Source organism: Panthera leo, chromosome E2 (genome assembly GCF_018350215.1).
Source record: "Panthera leo isolate Ple1 chromosome E2, P.leo_Ple1_pat1.1, whole genome shotgun sequence".
NCBI classification, from domain to species: domain Eukaryota; kingdom Metazoa; phylum Chordata; class Mammalia; order Carnivora; family Felidae; genus Panthera; species Panthera leo.
In genome coordinates this window covers 31,690,185-31,703,551 of record NC_056693.1, presented here as the reverse complement: position 1 = coordinate 31,703,551, position 13,367 = coordinate 31,690,185, and the positions used below count along the sequence as shown (strand labels likewise).

The 13,367-nt window shown below is 51.2% G+C and overlaps 1 long non-coding RNA gene across 2 annotated transcripts in view; it reads right to left on the bottom strand.

Annotated features, from left to right (window-relative positions):
- LOC122208400 overlaps positions 1–11,107 on the bottom strand; it is a 135,198-nt gene extending 124,091 nt beyond the window's left edge. For both annotated transcript variants that reach the window (XR_006197219.1, XR_006197220.1), the window contains exons 1-2: positions 10,934–11,107; positions 8,429–8,547 (exon numbers count right to left, since the gene is read on the bottom strand). This is a non-coding gene — a long non-coding RNA (uncharacterized LOC122208400). The remainder of the gene's footprint in view (positions 1–8,428; positions 8,548–10,933) is intronic.
- Positions 11,108–13,367: the final 2,260 nt, after the last annotated feature.

Below are 13,367 nucleotides of genomic sequence, written 5' to 3'. Positions count from 1 at the left end.
GTTGTGAGGAGGAAAACGTTTAGTTCAGGACCAGACGTGGATTAGGTGCTGAGAAAGGAATCGAGGAGAGAGAGACAGAGCGCGAGGTGGGGAGAAGGGAGACAGAGACAGAGATGGAAAGAGAAATGGTTGGGGTGGGGGCTGGATTCCTGCTGGTGTTGGGCTCCATGCTGGCAAAGGTAGCTGCCACCCCGAACGCCCACGGGTGTCCATCAGCCATCGAGGGATGGCTGCCACCTTCTAACCATAAAGAATAAAGCTCATGCACAAGGCTCTTTAGAACGATCGCCCCCATCACCTACAGAGCTATAGTGTGTGTCTGAGAAAAGCCCCATTCACCTTTCCCCCTCCTTCTCTACTGGATTCTGGAGAGAAGGAGGAGGGTAGGACGCGGCCTTACCAAATTTCTCCCTGCATGCTCGACTGTTTCCTCCTGACAGCGTTTGACTGTGCTTATTATTTCCAGCAAAGCCCTTATCATTTTCAATGTGAATTTCAAATCACACTGATCCAGCCCTTCTTAGCTAAAGTCAGCTTTATCAACCACAAGAGATGTGGGATTTGAGAGAGATCTAAGTAAATTCACATTGTTTGGATAAACTCATTCAGGGAGCTCAACAAATCAAAGCCGAAATGGATATGTATTCCAAAGAGACTGAGACAGCCGGGGGAAAAAAAAAAAAAAAAAAGTTACCATTAACATTTTTATTTCTTTCAAAAAAAAAAAAAAAACCCCACATCGCGGCCCCTTTTTAATGAGTGTGTTCACAACCTCTTTTTGAACCCTTACCAGGGCTCCTTAGGACACCAGGTGAAGCCACAGAAGCTGGGTGGCTGTTGACAGAGGAAGCAAGTTGCTGGAGAAAATCACCCTGCCCCTCCCCCTGCCCCCCCTTCCCCCCCCCCCCCCCCCCCCCCCCCCCCCCCGCCACCTCCCAACTTTGGTCAGCGAGACCACTATCAAATATGGTAATGGGTGAATTTATGCATTATCCCATAATTTAAGGAACTGTGTGTATCATGTATATTTAAAACTATTTCTCTGTAGTTTTAATTATCTCAGTCTGCAGGGGCAAAAAGAAAAAAAGCAGGCAGCTCCCTTGGCTGAGACCAAAATGAAAGCATTTGCCTGCTGACGGCTATGATGTCTGTCCTAGCTGGTTGAGATTTCCTATGAAATTTGCATTGGAAAGGCAGCTTTAAGTATACTTAAAATAAAAAGGGGGCATTTGCATCTAATTTGCTACACTGGCAGTATTAGAGTTTTATCTGAATAAAGACACGTCAACTGGATTTATATAGTTAAGCTGATAGCTGGGAAAAGTCAACACCGAAAACATCAGCTAAATTCAACAAAGTTGGAGAGCAGCTAATAGTATTTACAAGTTTGGGTTGTTGTTTTTTTTTTCTTCCCCCCCCCCCCCCCTCCACTGATGACTTTAAACCTGTGGCAAATTATCTTCTTTTTACACAAGTCGGGTCATTACAAGGTTTTCATGAAAGGCATCTCTATGGATGGACCCCGTCTCTCGCCCCCAACGACACCGCGACGCGTGCTTACGAAACGGGGTGGTTGTCAAATGTGACGTCATGGTGAATCCTGGTGGTTTGGGACTCAGGCAGTGTGGAAGCCTGACTTGGCCACTTGCTGGCCATGTGCCTTTGGGCAGGGACCTCTTAGTTTCTCCATCTGTAAAATGGGGATCATGAGGGTTGTTATCCAGGATCACCAGGGCCGAAGGGCACTCATCCGCTCGGTGCCCCTTGAAATCCAACTCCTGTCTGCTTGGCAAGCCAGTGATGTCTGCATCCTCCGGGGACGGAACGCCTTTTTCAGTGCACACACAGGCGCTGGATGGCCAGCAGCCCCCCCGCCTACCCCCAGCCTTGCCGGGAGGTGATGAGCTTTAAAACGAAAGGACGTAGGCTAAGCTAACCAGAGTGGCATCTAGCAGGTAGGAAACGTCCTAAGAACGTCAGCTCGTTGATGATGGTAAAGAATCAACAACGAAGTGTCACAACCGCTGATACGTTTCTTCTACTGGGGGAATGGCTTCAGCGCTGCCTTCACTCGTTTGAAGACCCCGCTGTTAACAGCTGTCCCACGGGGGGTCGGGCTCGGGGGTGATCCATCCCAGGTGATTCTCTCTGGCTCCACAGACCAGCCGCATGACCCCGGCACTGGGGAAGGCGGGGGTGGCCCCGGGGCCTTTTTGCTTTGGAATGCCTTCTCCCTCAACACCCTTTCCTCAGCTGGCCGGGGGTGCAGTAAATCCCAGGCTCTTGGCACAGCCTCGTGCAGCTGGGACCGGATTCCTGCGTGCTGGGAGGCCCCTTCAACGGCCACCTTTCCTTCTCCTCTCCCAGGGTTGAAGGAAACACCCCCCCTCAGGAAGGGGGCACGATGCCCACCCAGCCACCACCCCGAAAGCTCCTCGGATGCCCCGCTGTATCCCCAGGGACCTGGATAGAGCGGTGTTTCCACTGGGAAGCAAGGTGTTGACCCCAAGGTCACGCGCGCTCCAGTCCTGAGGCTCCCACCTCTTCCTTGGCCTCGGAGCCATCCTGGATTCAAACCAGGGCTCTCTACTTACCCCCTGGGAGCACCGGGGCCCGTCACGTTCCCGCTCTGAGCCTCAGTTTTTTCATCTGTACCATGGGCGTAGAAAGTCCACCCATGTCTCGAGCCCGTTGTGGAAGAAAGCAGCTGGTGGCAAATCACAGAGAAGGGGTCAAGGCCCCCACGTAACGAACCCCTGCTGTGTAGGACAGGCTCCTGCAGCCCAGCCACACACCAGTGGCCAAAAGTCCTGAGCACAGCTCGCCGAGCTGGGAGCACCTCTATCCGTTTCGGGGGCAGGTCACAGAACCACTGGCCAACTCAGATGTCTGTGTTGACAGGGAGAAGAGAGGCTCCCACCCCCTTACGCTTGCCAAAGCCTGCCATCTGGGGGCACCGGCACACTGGCATCAGGTTTGCACATTTTAGTGGAGAAAACATCACAAGTATTTCCAATTTCAATGAGCAGGGTCCCCAGGCCAAGAACGCACTGCCACCCAGCTGGCAGCTTCCTCGCGGCACACAGGGGGATGTCACCAGACAAAAGATTCTGCCGCTTAAAAACGGTAAGCACTGTGCTCTCCCCCAGCGAGCCCGGGATCGTGTCATCCCCAAGCAACAAAACGACATCTCAGGATGCAGCGAAATGTGCAGTGGGGAAGCCAACCTAACAAGGAAAGAAGGGGTGAGCGTGTTTATTTGGAAGGGGGTCTCGGGAAGCGCCGTGAGGGTTGGGGAGCGGAGACAAGGAAGGGAGGAAAGTCTATGCAGAGTGCGTTCCTGAGCGGGATGCCAGTGTGGGCAACTGGGGCTCCATTTGGGGGCACCCTCGAGAGCCTGGGAAGGCTCAACATGGTTGCCCAGAGGGCCCAGAAGTTGGGGTGCTTACCCACCAAGGCCCATGAGGGTGTTCCTTAGGGCTTTTGCCTCTTGGGACTGTCCCCCCTCGCGGGCCGTGAAGACACTCGGGCAGAGACACTGAGCCACTGGTGACTGTGAAAGCTGCCTGCTCGTGACCTCACGGATGTCTGCCGCACACACTCCAGCTCGATCTCCGAGGTAGCTACCGTTATTACCCCATTTTGCAGGTGGAGAACCTGAGACTCAGATAGATCCCAGGCACACAGGGAGAAAACCGCAGAGCTACAACCAGAACCCCGTCCCGGCGGACTTCAAAGCCTGCGCCCCCACCCGCCGGGCTGTGCCGTCCGTCTGTCCATCCCGTGTCAGTTGGAGAGGGGTGCAACGACAACTGGTAGGAAATACAAGTGAACACCAAGGGTAGTCACACACACACACCAGAAAAACTGCATTGAAATAAAAATGACTGCCACTCGTTACCGTGAAACAAGAGCTTGGTGCCCAGCAAATGCTCAGCAGGGGCTTGTGTCTACGTTCCCAACTGTCTGAGCCTCTCTTCTGACAAGCACACAAACAGTCTCCCTTTGGAGAAAAAGGCAGGCGCTCAGAGGACTCGGAGACTGGCACGCTCCTTCCCAGCAGCCAGGACGGCTACGGAAGAGAGGGAGGCTTCCCGGGTACAGATTCAACCTCTGTCCACCCAGCCCTGGACCCCAGGGAGTCCAGAACCGAGGCCAGGAGGAGCGAGAAGGGGCTGTGCCCTGGGGCCCAGGGACCAGACTAGATTGGGCCGTAGGGCTGGGAGAGAAAAGAAATTGCACAGAGGACACTCCGAGGGGGGGAGGCCCACCATGGGAATGTTCCCTGGGCGACTCTGGAGGCCTAGTTACGAGCCACCCTCAAAGAGCCTCCCTTTGTAATCGCCTAATGGCCTGAGCTGTTCCATCGGCCAAGTTTTCTTCCCCTGGCACGCTTCCTAAGTCTGAACCGGCACATTTGTAAGAACCGAAGATGCTTGATTCAGCAAATGGCACTTTTTCTGTGTGGCCCTGCCGACCTCCCAAAGAAGCCGACGAGCCTGTCTGATTCTGCGTCCAGCCTGGGTGCCGGAGCCAGAACAGTACTGCAAGCATCGCCCTCAGCCACTGAGCGGTTCCTCCCCACCGTGTGATGGCCCTACAGGCCCGCGACCCAGAGTGAACCCTAAGTCACCCTAGGCGCGGACTTCAGCAGGTGTACCTGTGACAGACATGGGCGCCAGAGCCACCGGGACCTGGGCTCGAATCCCGCCTCTCCCACATAGAAGCGGGGCAACACTGGATGTGTCGCTCACCCTCTCTGAGCGACATTTACCATTTGTTTCCTCATCGGTAAATGGAGGATGTCTGTTTACTGATCTCCAGGGAGTGTTTCTGGGACTAAGGGAGATACTGCACAGCAAGTGCTCGTTTGCCTGGTCCCGGATGATGGCACAATAGAGGTTTAGGAAAAACCTGCCTGCTACGTAACACACATCCACTAGAAGGGGAAAAAAAAAAAAGTGGATGAAGTATTTTGTAAGAAGGCACTTTTTCTTCTGATGCATGAGGGAGCTGGCAAGGAAAGCAAACGAACTCCTTGGAGACCAGACACAATCAGAATGGTCCAAAGCAGACAGAAAGTAAGCCTGGGCGAGTGTTTGCTAGAAGGGCGGCTGCTAACGCCTGGTGGACATAAGCCTTTGTTGTTAAGGGACTCCGGTATGTGGAGAAGCCAAGGAAAGGCTTGGGACCTAAGCAAGGCGGCTGTTTAGATTGGTGACCCCCGGAAGGTGACTCCCTCGGTGAGCGAATTAGGGTAAACAAATATCATCTCATATCTCAATAAAGCTGTTACCAAAAACAGGAGCAGTACCTTGCTGCCACCCCACAGAGGAGAGACCACGGAGCTTTTGCCAGACTCCCCCGGGAGCTTCGTCGTGAGCCTAACGTGGGTCTCGGCCCAGAATCCATTCGCCGAATCAATACGTATGGCACAAAAAACCCCTGTGCCAACTATTTTTTCTTGTTTTTTTAATATTTATTTATTTTTGAGAGGGGAGGGAAAGGTGCGGAGAGAGAAGGAGGATCAGAATGCAAAGCAGGCTCCAGGCTCTGCGCTGTCAGCACAGAGCCTGATACAGAGCTCGAACTTGGGAACCGCGAGATCGCGACCTGAGCTGAAGTCGGACGCTTAACCGACTGAACCAGCCAGGCGCCCCCCACCCCCCACCAACTATTTTTTTTTTAAAGTGGTCCCCTGTTGGTAGCTAATCAGGAAGTCTGGCAAAAGCAAATGCAAATTTTCTCTAGAGTAATGCCTGACATACTAGGCTTCAAACCATTCCTACAGGTAAAAGATCAAGATGACATGACTTCGTAAGAAAACCCCACAAAATCACAAGGAAGCAAACCACCATGAGATTAAGACCTGCGAATCTGTACACATATGAACAAACAGAAACAGAACGTGAAGCCAAGCATGTCTAGTATGTTTTTAGAATGAAATGAAACTTTTAAAAGTAGACAGACACACGACTACATCTCAAAGCCTTATGACGGAGTAAAAGAAGTCAGCCACAAAAGGGTTCATGTTGTGTTATTCCATTTAGGGGAAGTTTAAAACAACCAAAGCCATCCATGATGGTAGAAGTCAAAGAGTGGTTTCTGTGGAGAAGAAGGTGGGGAGACAGGAAGGGAGGGAGGAGCCTCGGGGGTGCTGGTCATGCTCTGGTTATTCACCTGGCTGGTGGTCGTATATTATATTCACTCTGTGAAAATTCATCAGGCTATAAACCTATGATTTCTGCACTTCTCTCTATAAGCTATACTTCTATTTAAACAAGGAAAGGAGTCACTTAAAGAAATTAGACGCGGCGTGAGGGGAAATTAGTGAACTGGACAACAGGTCTGAAGGAATTATTCAGGCCGCAGGACAGTGAGAAACAGAAGTGGGAAATTTGGAAGAGGAGACTTAAAAACCAGGGAGAAGAGAGGGAAAAGGTCTAGCATATATCTAATCTGAGTTCCAGTAAGAAAGGATGAGAAAGTAGTGGGGAGGCAATACTCATACAGGAACAGTTGAGAACAGTTGACAATTAATTCCAGAATTAATGGAAGTCACCAATCCTCATGTCTTAGTCTGTCTGGGCTGTCATAACACAACATCAGAGACTGGGGGGCTTATCAACAAACACGTGTCGCTCACAGTTCTGGAGGCGGAAGTCCAAGATCAAGTTGCTGGCAGATTCTGTGTCTGGTAAGAGCTCACTTCCTGGTTCCTAGACCTCTGTCTTCTCGCTGTGGCCTCACATGGAGGAAGTGGTGAGGGATCTCTCTGGGGTCTCTTTTGTAGGATCGGTAGCCCTATTTGTGAGGGCTCCCACCCTCATGGTCTAATTACCTCCTAAAAACCCCACCTCTTAGTACCATCGCATTAGGTCTCAACATGTAAATTCTGTGGAAATGAAAACAGTGCCTCACCTGTTTAACACTGCATATTCCAAAGTCCCAACCCATATAAATAAATAAACATCCGTGCCTGGACATATATTAGTGAAAGAACACCAACGACAAAGAGAAGGTCTTAAAAACATCTGGAAATAAAAGGAATATTACCTACTAAGTCCCAGCAACTGGAACAATAACTGACTTATCAACAACGATACAATCATGGCACATCATGATCGCTGAATAAATGGAAGCTATCATTATTAGTGCTGGTAACAGTAATTACCAGTAATGGAACTATTCGAATCTCAGCTCTGCCACAGTCTTAATTGTATTGCCTGAAGTAAGTCATCTGACTTCTAAGAGCCTTGACTTCCTTGTCTTAGAAATAGGGTTTGGGCAAAGCTAAAATGAGATAATATAAGTATTTGGCACATAGTTAATTTAAAAATAACGTTGGCTCCAAAACCCATCCTCTGTTGAGCCAGAGCAGGAGTGATGAGAGTCAAGTTCATCGCAAATTATTTTGAGAGGCTACTACCCCAGGATTCTCAGTTGAAAGCCCAAGTTAGCCCTCTACCAATAGAAAGCCTTGATATGGAAAATGCCAGCTAAGGGCAGATATACGCAGAAGCTTCAAGAAGGAAAATGTAATGGCAATCCATTCCACAGACCAGTCCCAGGCCACTTCCATTTGTGGGGACAACACTCCTTACACACCCACACCCAATTTGCCCATGAATCTAATAATCGCCCTTGCGAATTGCATTCTTCTCGTCACTCTTCAAAGTGACACACTGTGATCACGGTGAGATGTCACAGAGACTTGGCAAAGTTAGCACAGCGGGTTAAGGATCAGGACTCCGAAGGATGAATGGCTTGCCTGGGAAACAGTGCACCTACCTGGAGGGCAGAGCTTGAACCCGGGACTTCTGGCTCACCATCTGGGGCCTGCCCGTGGACTCCGAAGGTTCCCCCCCACATCTTGAAATAAATGGCTCTTTGTCGCCATTCAGGTCTCAGCACACACGTCCCCTTCTCCAAGAGATCGTCCCAATTCATTCTCTCCTGCTGCCCCCTTTCCATTTCCAAAACAGCACTCTCCACTATTCCTAGTTACCTACTCTCTACTGTCCATTGGTTTAACGCCTCCATCCACCAGAGCATCAGGCAGTGCCTGCCAGAGTTCACGGCACACGGTGGCCATCCCATAAATGTTTGTGGAGTGAATAAATGTAAGTCCAGTGAACTCATAAAGTTGAGTGGGCTCATCTATGCTGTTATCTCTAACTACATAAACAGCTACACTATCACTTAACGGGGGTCCAAAACTATATACGTATTTCTTCTTGCAACCTTTCCCCACCCCCACTGAGCAGCCCTCACTGGACAGAAAGCACTGGATGAAGAGAGGGAACAGTTCATGAGCATGACCTTGTGTCTTGCCTGCTGCTCTTTCTTGCTCTAAGCCATTCTTGGAACAGAAGAACTGAGACCGCTAGGAATTCGAATGGATCCACCCCCAGAAGCCATCTCTCACCTCCACGACGTCGTGCAATCAAACGCAGACAACGGACGTGAGTGCATCTCACCTGGTGTTCACCTGCTTCTCTACCTTTGTTTTCTGGCTCTAGGACTTTGCTGAGTCCCATCCCGTCTCTGGATAGTACAGAGGAGGGGAGAGAAGGGACGAGAGGGAGGAAGGAGGTGGAAATACATTGAAACAAAAAAAGAGAGGGGGAAAGAATGAAACAGTGTAAGGTTGGTCACACATTTGTCATTAAGTCAAAGCCGAATCCCAGTGTTTGTGTGAGGTTGGATTATCTCATTCTCTTAGCCTGTGAGTCTCTGTGATCCACCAGTCAAGTATGTGATTGGATTTCGGCTCAACAAAACCTTAAATTACACACCTATTGTGCTTGAGCTAAGCCTAGTTTCACAGTGGTGGAGAAGGCTTCTCCCAGCTTCCTTGGCAGTGTTCGAGCCAGCTCATGTTCTCAGTCGCTAGTTGATGAATGAGTAATAGGATTAGAGTGTCATCTCGCGCCACATGGTAATTGTCATGTTGGGTACAGGGACAAAGCCTGGGGTGATGGATAGGGGCTGCAGTGGAGTTGGTCCTGTTCCCCCAAATGTGCCCACTGACGTGGATGGACAGGCCAAGGGCGTCAGGAAGGACCTGGCCAAGTCCTGGGAAAAAGCCGGCTGGCATTTAGCAAGAGTCCCCCGGGGTCGGTGGCCGGGCTGGGCACCTGCACAGAACATCTCTCTTACTGAATGCTCAAAACTGCTCCCTGACGTGTGGGAGGGGGCGTCTTTGGGGGTTTTTCGCACCACCATCTATTCCCCGCTTCTGGATACAGGACCCTCCTCCTTTTCATGAGAAACCAAACCATCCCCACTTTCAAACAATTTTTTTTTAATTTTTTTTTTAATGTTTATTTATTTTTGAGACAGAGAGAGACAGAGCATGAATGGGGGAGGGTCAGAGAGAGGGAGACAGAATCTGAAACAGGCTCCAGGCTCTGAGCTGTCAGCAAAGAGCCTGACGCGGGGCTTGAACTCACGGACCGCGAGATCATGACCTGAGCCAACCGACTCAGCCACCCAGGCGCCCCAGCCATCCCCACTTTCAGAGGAAGGTTCTGGTGGGACTAACTCCACCTCCAGCTCCCAGAGAGGTCATGTGACCCAGCTAATCAAAGACCCTGGTGTTCATTGTAGAACTGGGTTGCCAGTGGCCCCAGATAACACGCATGTTCCTTCCAGGGGGCCGGTAAAATGGCAGGACATGAATCGGTGGGAAGCAGGAAAAGCAACCACCAGGGGAGACGTAGGTGGGCAGTGGAACTTGGAAGGATGGGGCCATGTTTTCTCCTTCGACTAACACCTCTGCCTCAGGGACCATGGTCAAGTCCACCCACTGAATTTTTCAGCAAATAAAAGCCAGTAAGCACCCCTTTTGGCTCGAGATAACTTCACCTGGCTTTTCTGTCCAGGTGAATTCACGTACATCTTACAAATGAGGAATCGAAGCTCACAGTAGGTCGGGCCACCTACTCAAGGTCACATCGCTAATAAGTGGCAGAGCTGGGATTTGGCCCCAAGCCTTTTGACCCAAGCCCTGCATGCTTTCCCATATATTGTCCATCTCCAGGAGATAGCTGCGGCCCTGCCTCATGGAAGGGCCCAGACACTCTGATACCACGAGGGAAGAAAAAACCAGCAGCTTGGGAGACTTGGGACACATTCTGGGGTGAAGAAGGCCACGATACGTTTTCCCTTTCTGCCAAAATCTGTCTGGCCATCGCTCACATTCTTTCCCGCTCCGGGGCTACAGTCGACAGGTTCTGAAGGACGAAACTAGCAAGAACTTTGGAGACAAACAGACCTAAGTTCAAATTCTGACTCGCTAGTTTATTCTGGTTAAGTGACTTTGGACCACTCTCTTTAGCCTCTCTCACATCAATTCCTCAAGCCTTTCTGGAACTGTTGTGCTCGGGGTTGTTTTAAACCACGATTTACAGCCTGCTGCTTCTGCAACACAAGCCCTGGCCCCTTCCCACCCATGCCTCGCTGGCTCTTTGCTTTGTTCACAGGAAAGAGAATAGCTGATCACTCCCCCCACCCCATCTGTGAAATGGAAATAAGTATACCTCCGGGGCACTTGGGTGGCTCAGTCAGTTAAATGACTGACTTCAGCTCAGGTCATGATCTCACGGTTTGTGAGTTTGAGCCCCGCGTCGGGCTCTGTGCTGACAGCTCAGAGCCTGGAGCCTGGTTCAGATTCTGTGTCTCCCTTTCTCTCTCTGCCCCTCCCCCACTCATGCTCTGTCTCTGTCTCAGAAATAAATAAACATTTAAAAAAATAAAAAAAAAAAGAAGTATACCTCCCCCTTATGGTGATTACGAGGATTAATCACAAAAAATATCTGTGTCTATTATGCTTTTTGGCTGCAAGGAACAGCAAAACCCATTTACTGTGACTTAAAGAAAGAAGGGTGTATTTTTCTCGCCCAACAAGACATCAGGAGTCGACAGTTACCTGATCAGCTCAAGGGCTCTACAATCCACTTGGCTTTCTTTCCCTTTACGGTCACAAGGCGGCTGCCGCTGCCATCCGGGCAGAACTCTCAGGACAGAAGGCCACACATCCTCCTCTTAAAGACAGCACGCAGCACACGTCCCCTTTACACCTCATTGGCCAGAGCTGGGTCACGTGACCGCCCTTGCTGCCCGTCAAACTTTCCCTGACACCCCATTGGCCAGAGCTGTGTCACGTGACCGCCCTTGCTGCCCGTCAAACTTTCCGTGACACCCCACTGTCCAGAGCTGGATCACGTGACCGCCCTTGCTGCCCGTCAAAGTTTCCCTGACACCCCATTGGCCAGAGCTGGGTCACGTGACCGCCCTTGCTGCCCGTCAAACTTTCCCTGACACCCCATTGGCCAGAGCTGGATCCGCCTAGCTGCAAGGGATGCCGGGAAGACAAACACTTGGGAAAAGGTTATGAGGTGTCTGTGTGTGGCTCTGCCCATCGTTCACCGTCCTGTGGTCACCCGTAGACAGGAGGAAGGAGGAAGGTGACGTCCGAGGAGACAATCAAGGGCAATCACCAGATTATATGGAGCACCCTGGGAAGAATCTGGCATACATAAAATATTTTGTAACTGGAAGGATGATGACGGTGATTATGGTGATTACGCTGAATGCTCTGCCAATCTCACAGAAAGTGGCCTTCTCGCCACCGTCTCCCTTCTCAGTGCCAGGCTTGAGGAAGCACAGCCCCTGCGGGCTTTCAACTCTGCCTCCCCTCCTGCACCCACACAGCCACCGGCAACAGACGGCTAGCTGGCAGCCTCTGCAGAGAGGGACCCGAAGCTGAACGATTCGTGGAACACGGATTTGGGAAGTCGGGTTCGACAGGAGAAAGGCTCCGCGCGCGGGTGCTGAAGCCTGTCCGGAACTGCCGTCCTCAGGGTTGTTTAAGCCGCTGTTCACAGCCTGCCGCTGCTGCCGTGCAAGCCCTGGCCCCTTCACGCCCATTCCTCACCAGCCCCTCCGCCTTGTTTGTAACAGAGAGGATAGCTGACCATCCCCCATCTATGAAGACTGAGGGCGTGACACTAAGGGGAGTCATTCTTTCCTGGAGCGTACAGGTTAGTGGCCTGTCGCCAAGTCCCTCCATGCTCCCTGGGTCCTCGAGGGCTGGGGCTTTCATTCATTAATTCAGTCACTCATATATCCAATAGTTTTGAGGGCCCCCCCTCCCGTCTCCGTGCTGACTTACAAGCTAGTGAGTAAACTGCCCATGGTGCTTTCAATCAGCTGGCCTTGGGGCGCCTGGGTGGCTCAGTCAGTTGGGCGTCCGACTTCGGCTCAGGTCATGATCTCGGGGTCCGTGAGTTCAAGCCCCGCATCGGGCTCTGTGCTGACAGCTCAAGAGCCTGAAGCCTGTTTCAGATTCGGTGTGTCCCTCTCTCTCTGACTCTCCCCCCTTCATGCTCTGTCTCTCTGTCTCAAAAATAAATAAACGAGAAAAAAAAAAATTCTAATAAAAATAAATAAATAAAAAAAACCCAGCTGGCCTCACCTTCGCCTGGGACAAGTCCCCAGACCTCCTAGGGATGTTACCTGAGACCTTCCCAACATCCCAATTCTTCCTCCCTCCATTCACGCTGAGATCTTCCTAGTCACAAGCATGTCCTTGCCTGCCCGCACCCCCCAGACCTCCACTGCAATGGGTGTAATAAAAAAGACGGACAGTAACAAGTGTTGGCGAGGCTGGGGACACACTGGAACCCTCACTCGTTGCTGGCGGGAAGGGAAAAAGGTCATCCTGTGATGTCACGCCTAGGTACACACCCGGGGGGGATCGAAAGCCTGCGTCACTTAAAAACATCGACATAAATGCTAATGGCAACATTATTCATAAGGGTCCCAAACAATCCAAATATCCGTCAACTGGAAAGGCGGGAAGACTGAGGCGTGCTGAGACACGGATGAACCTGGAAAAACACGGTGCCAGGATGAAAGACGCCAGAGACACAAGAGGTCACATAATGGAGGATTCCAGCTACGTGAAACATTCAGGGTAGACAAATCCGTGGAGACAGCACGTAAATTAGTGGTGGACGCGGGCTGAGGGGAGGAGGAACTAGAAAGTGACAGGTAATGGGCCGGGGGATTCTTTGGGGGATGATGAAAATTCTTTGGGGGATTAGGGAATTAGCGGTGATATTTGAAGGACCTTCTGAATACATTAAGGCCACTGAATGGTATATTTCGAAAGGGTAAATTGTATGATGAGAAGTGAATTCTATCTGAAGGCACAGACAAAGCCTCCCTCCCCGGCTGCCATAAGCGAATCAATACTTGGCTGGAGAAGCTGCGGCTGATCCGTTGGCTCCCTGTCTCCGGGGGCAACGGCCCAGACTCCCAGTCCCCCTCCAGACGACAGGAGCCACACGCTGAAGCCC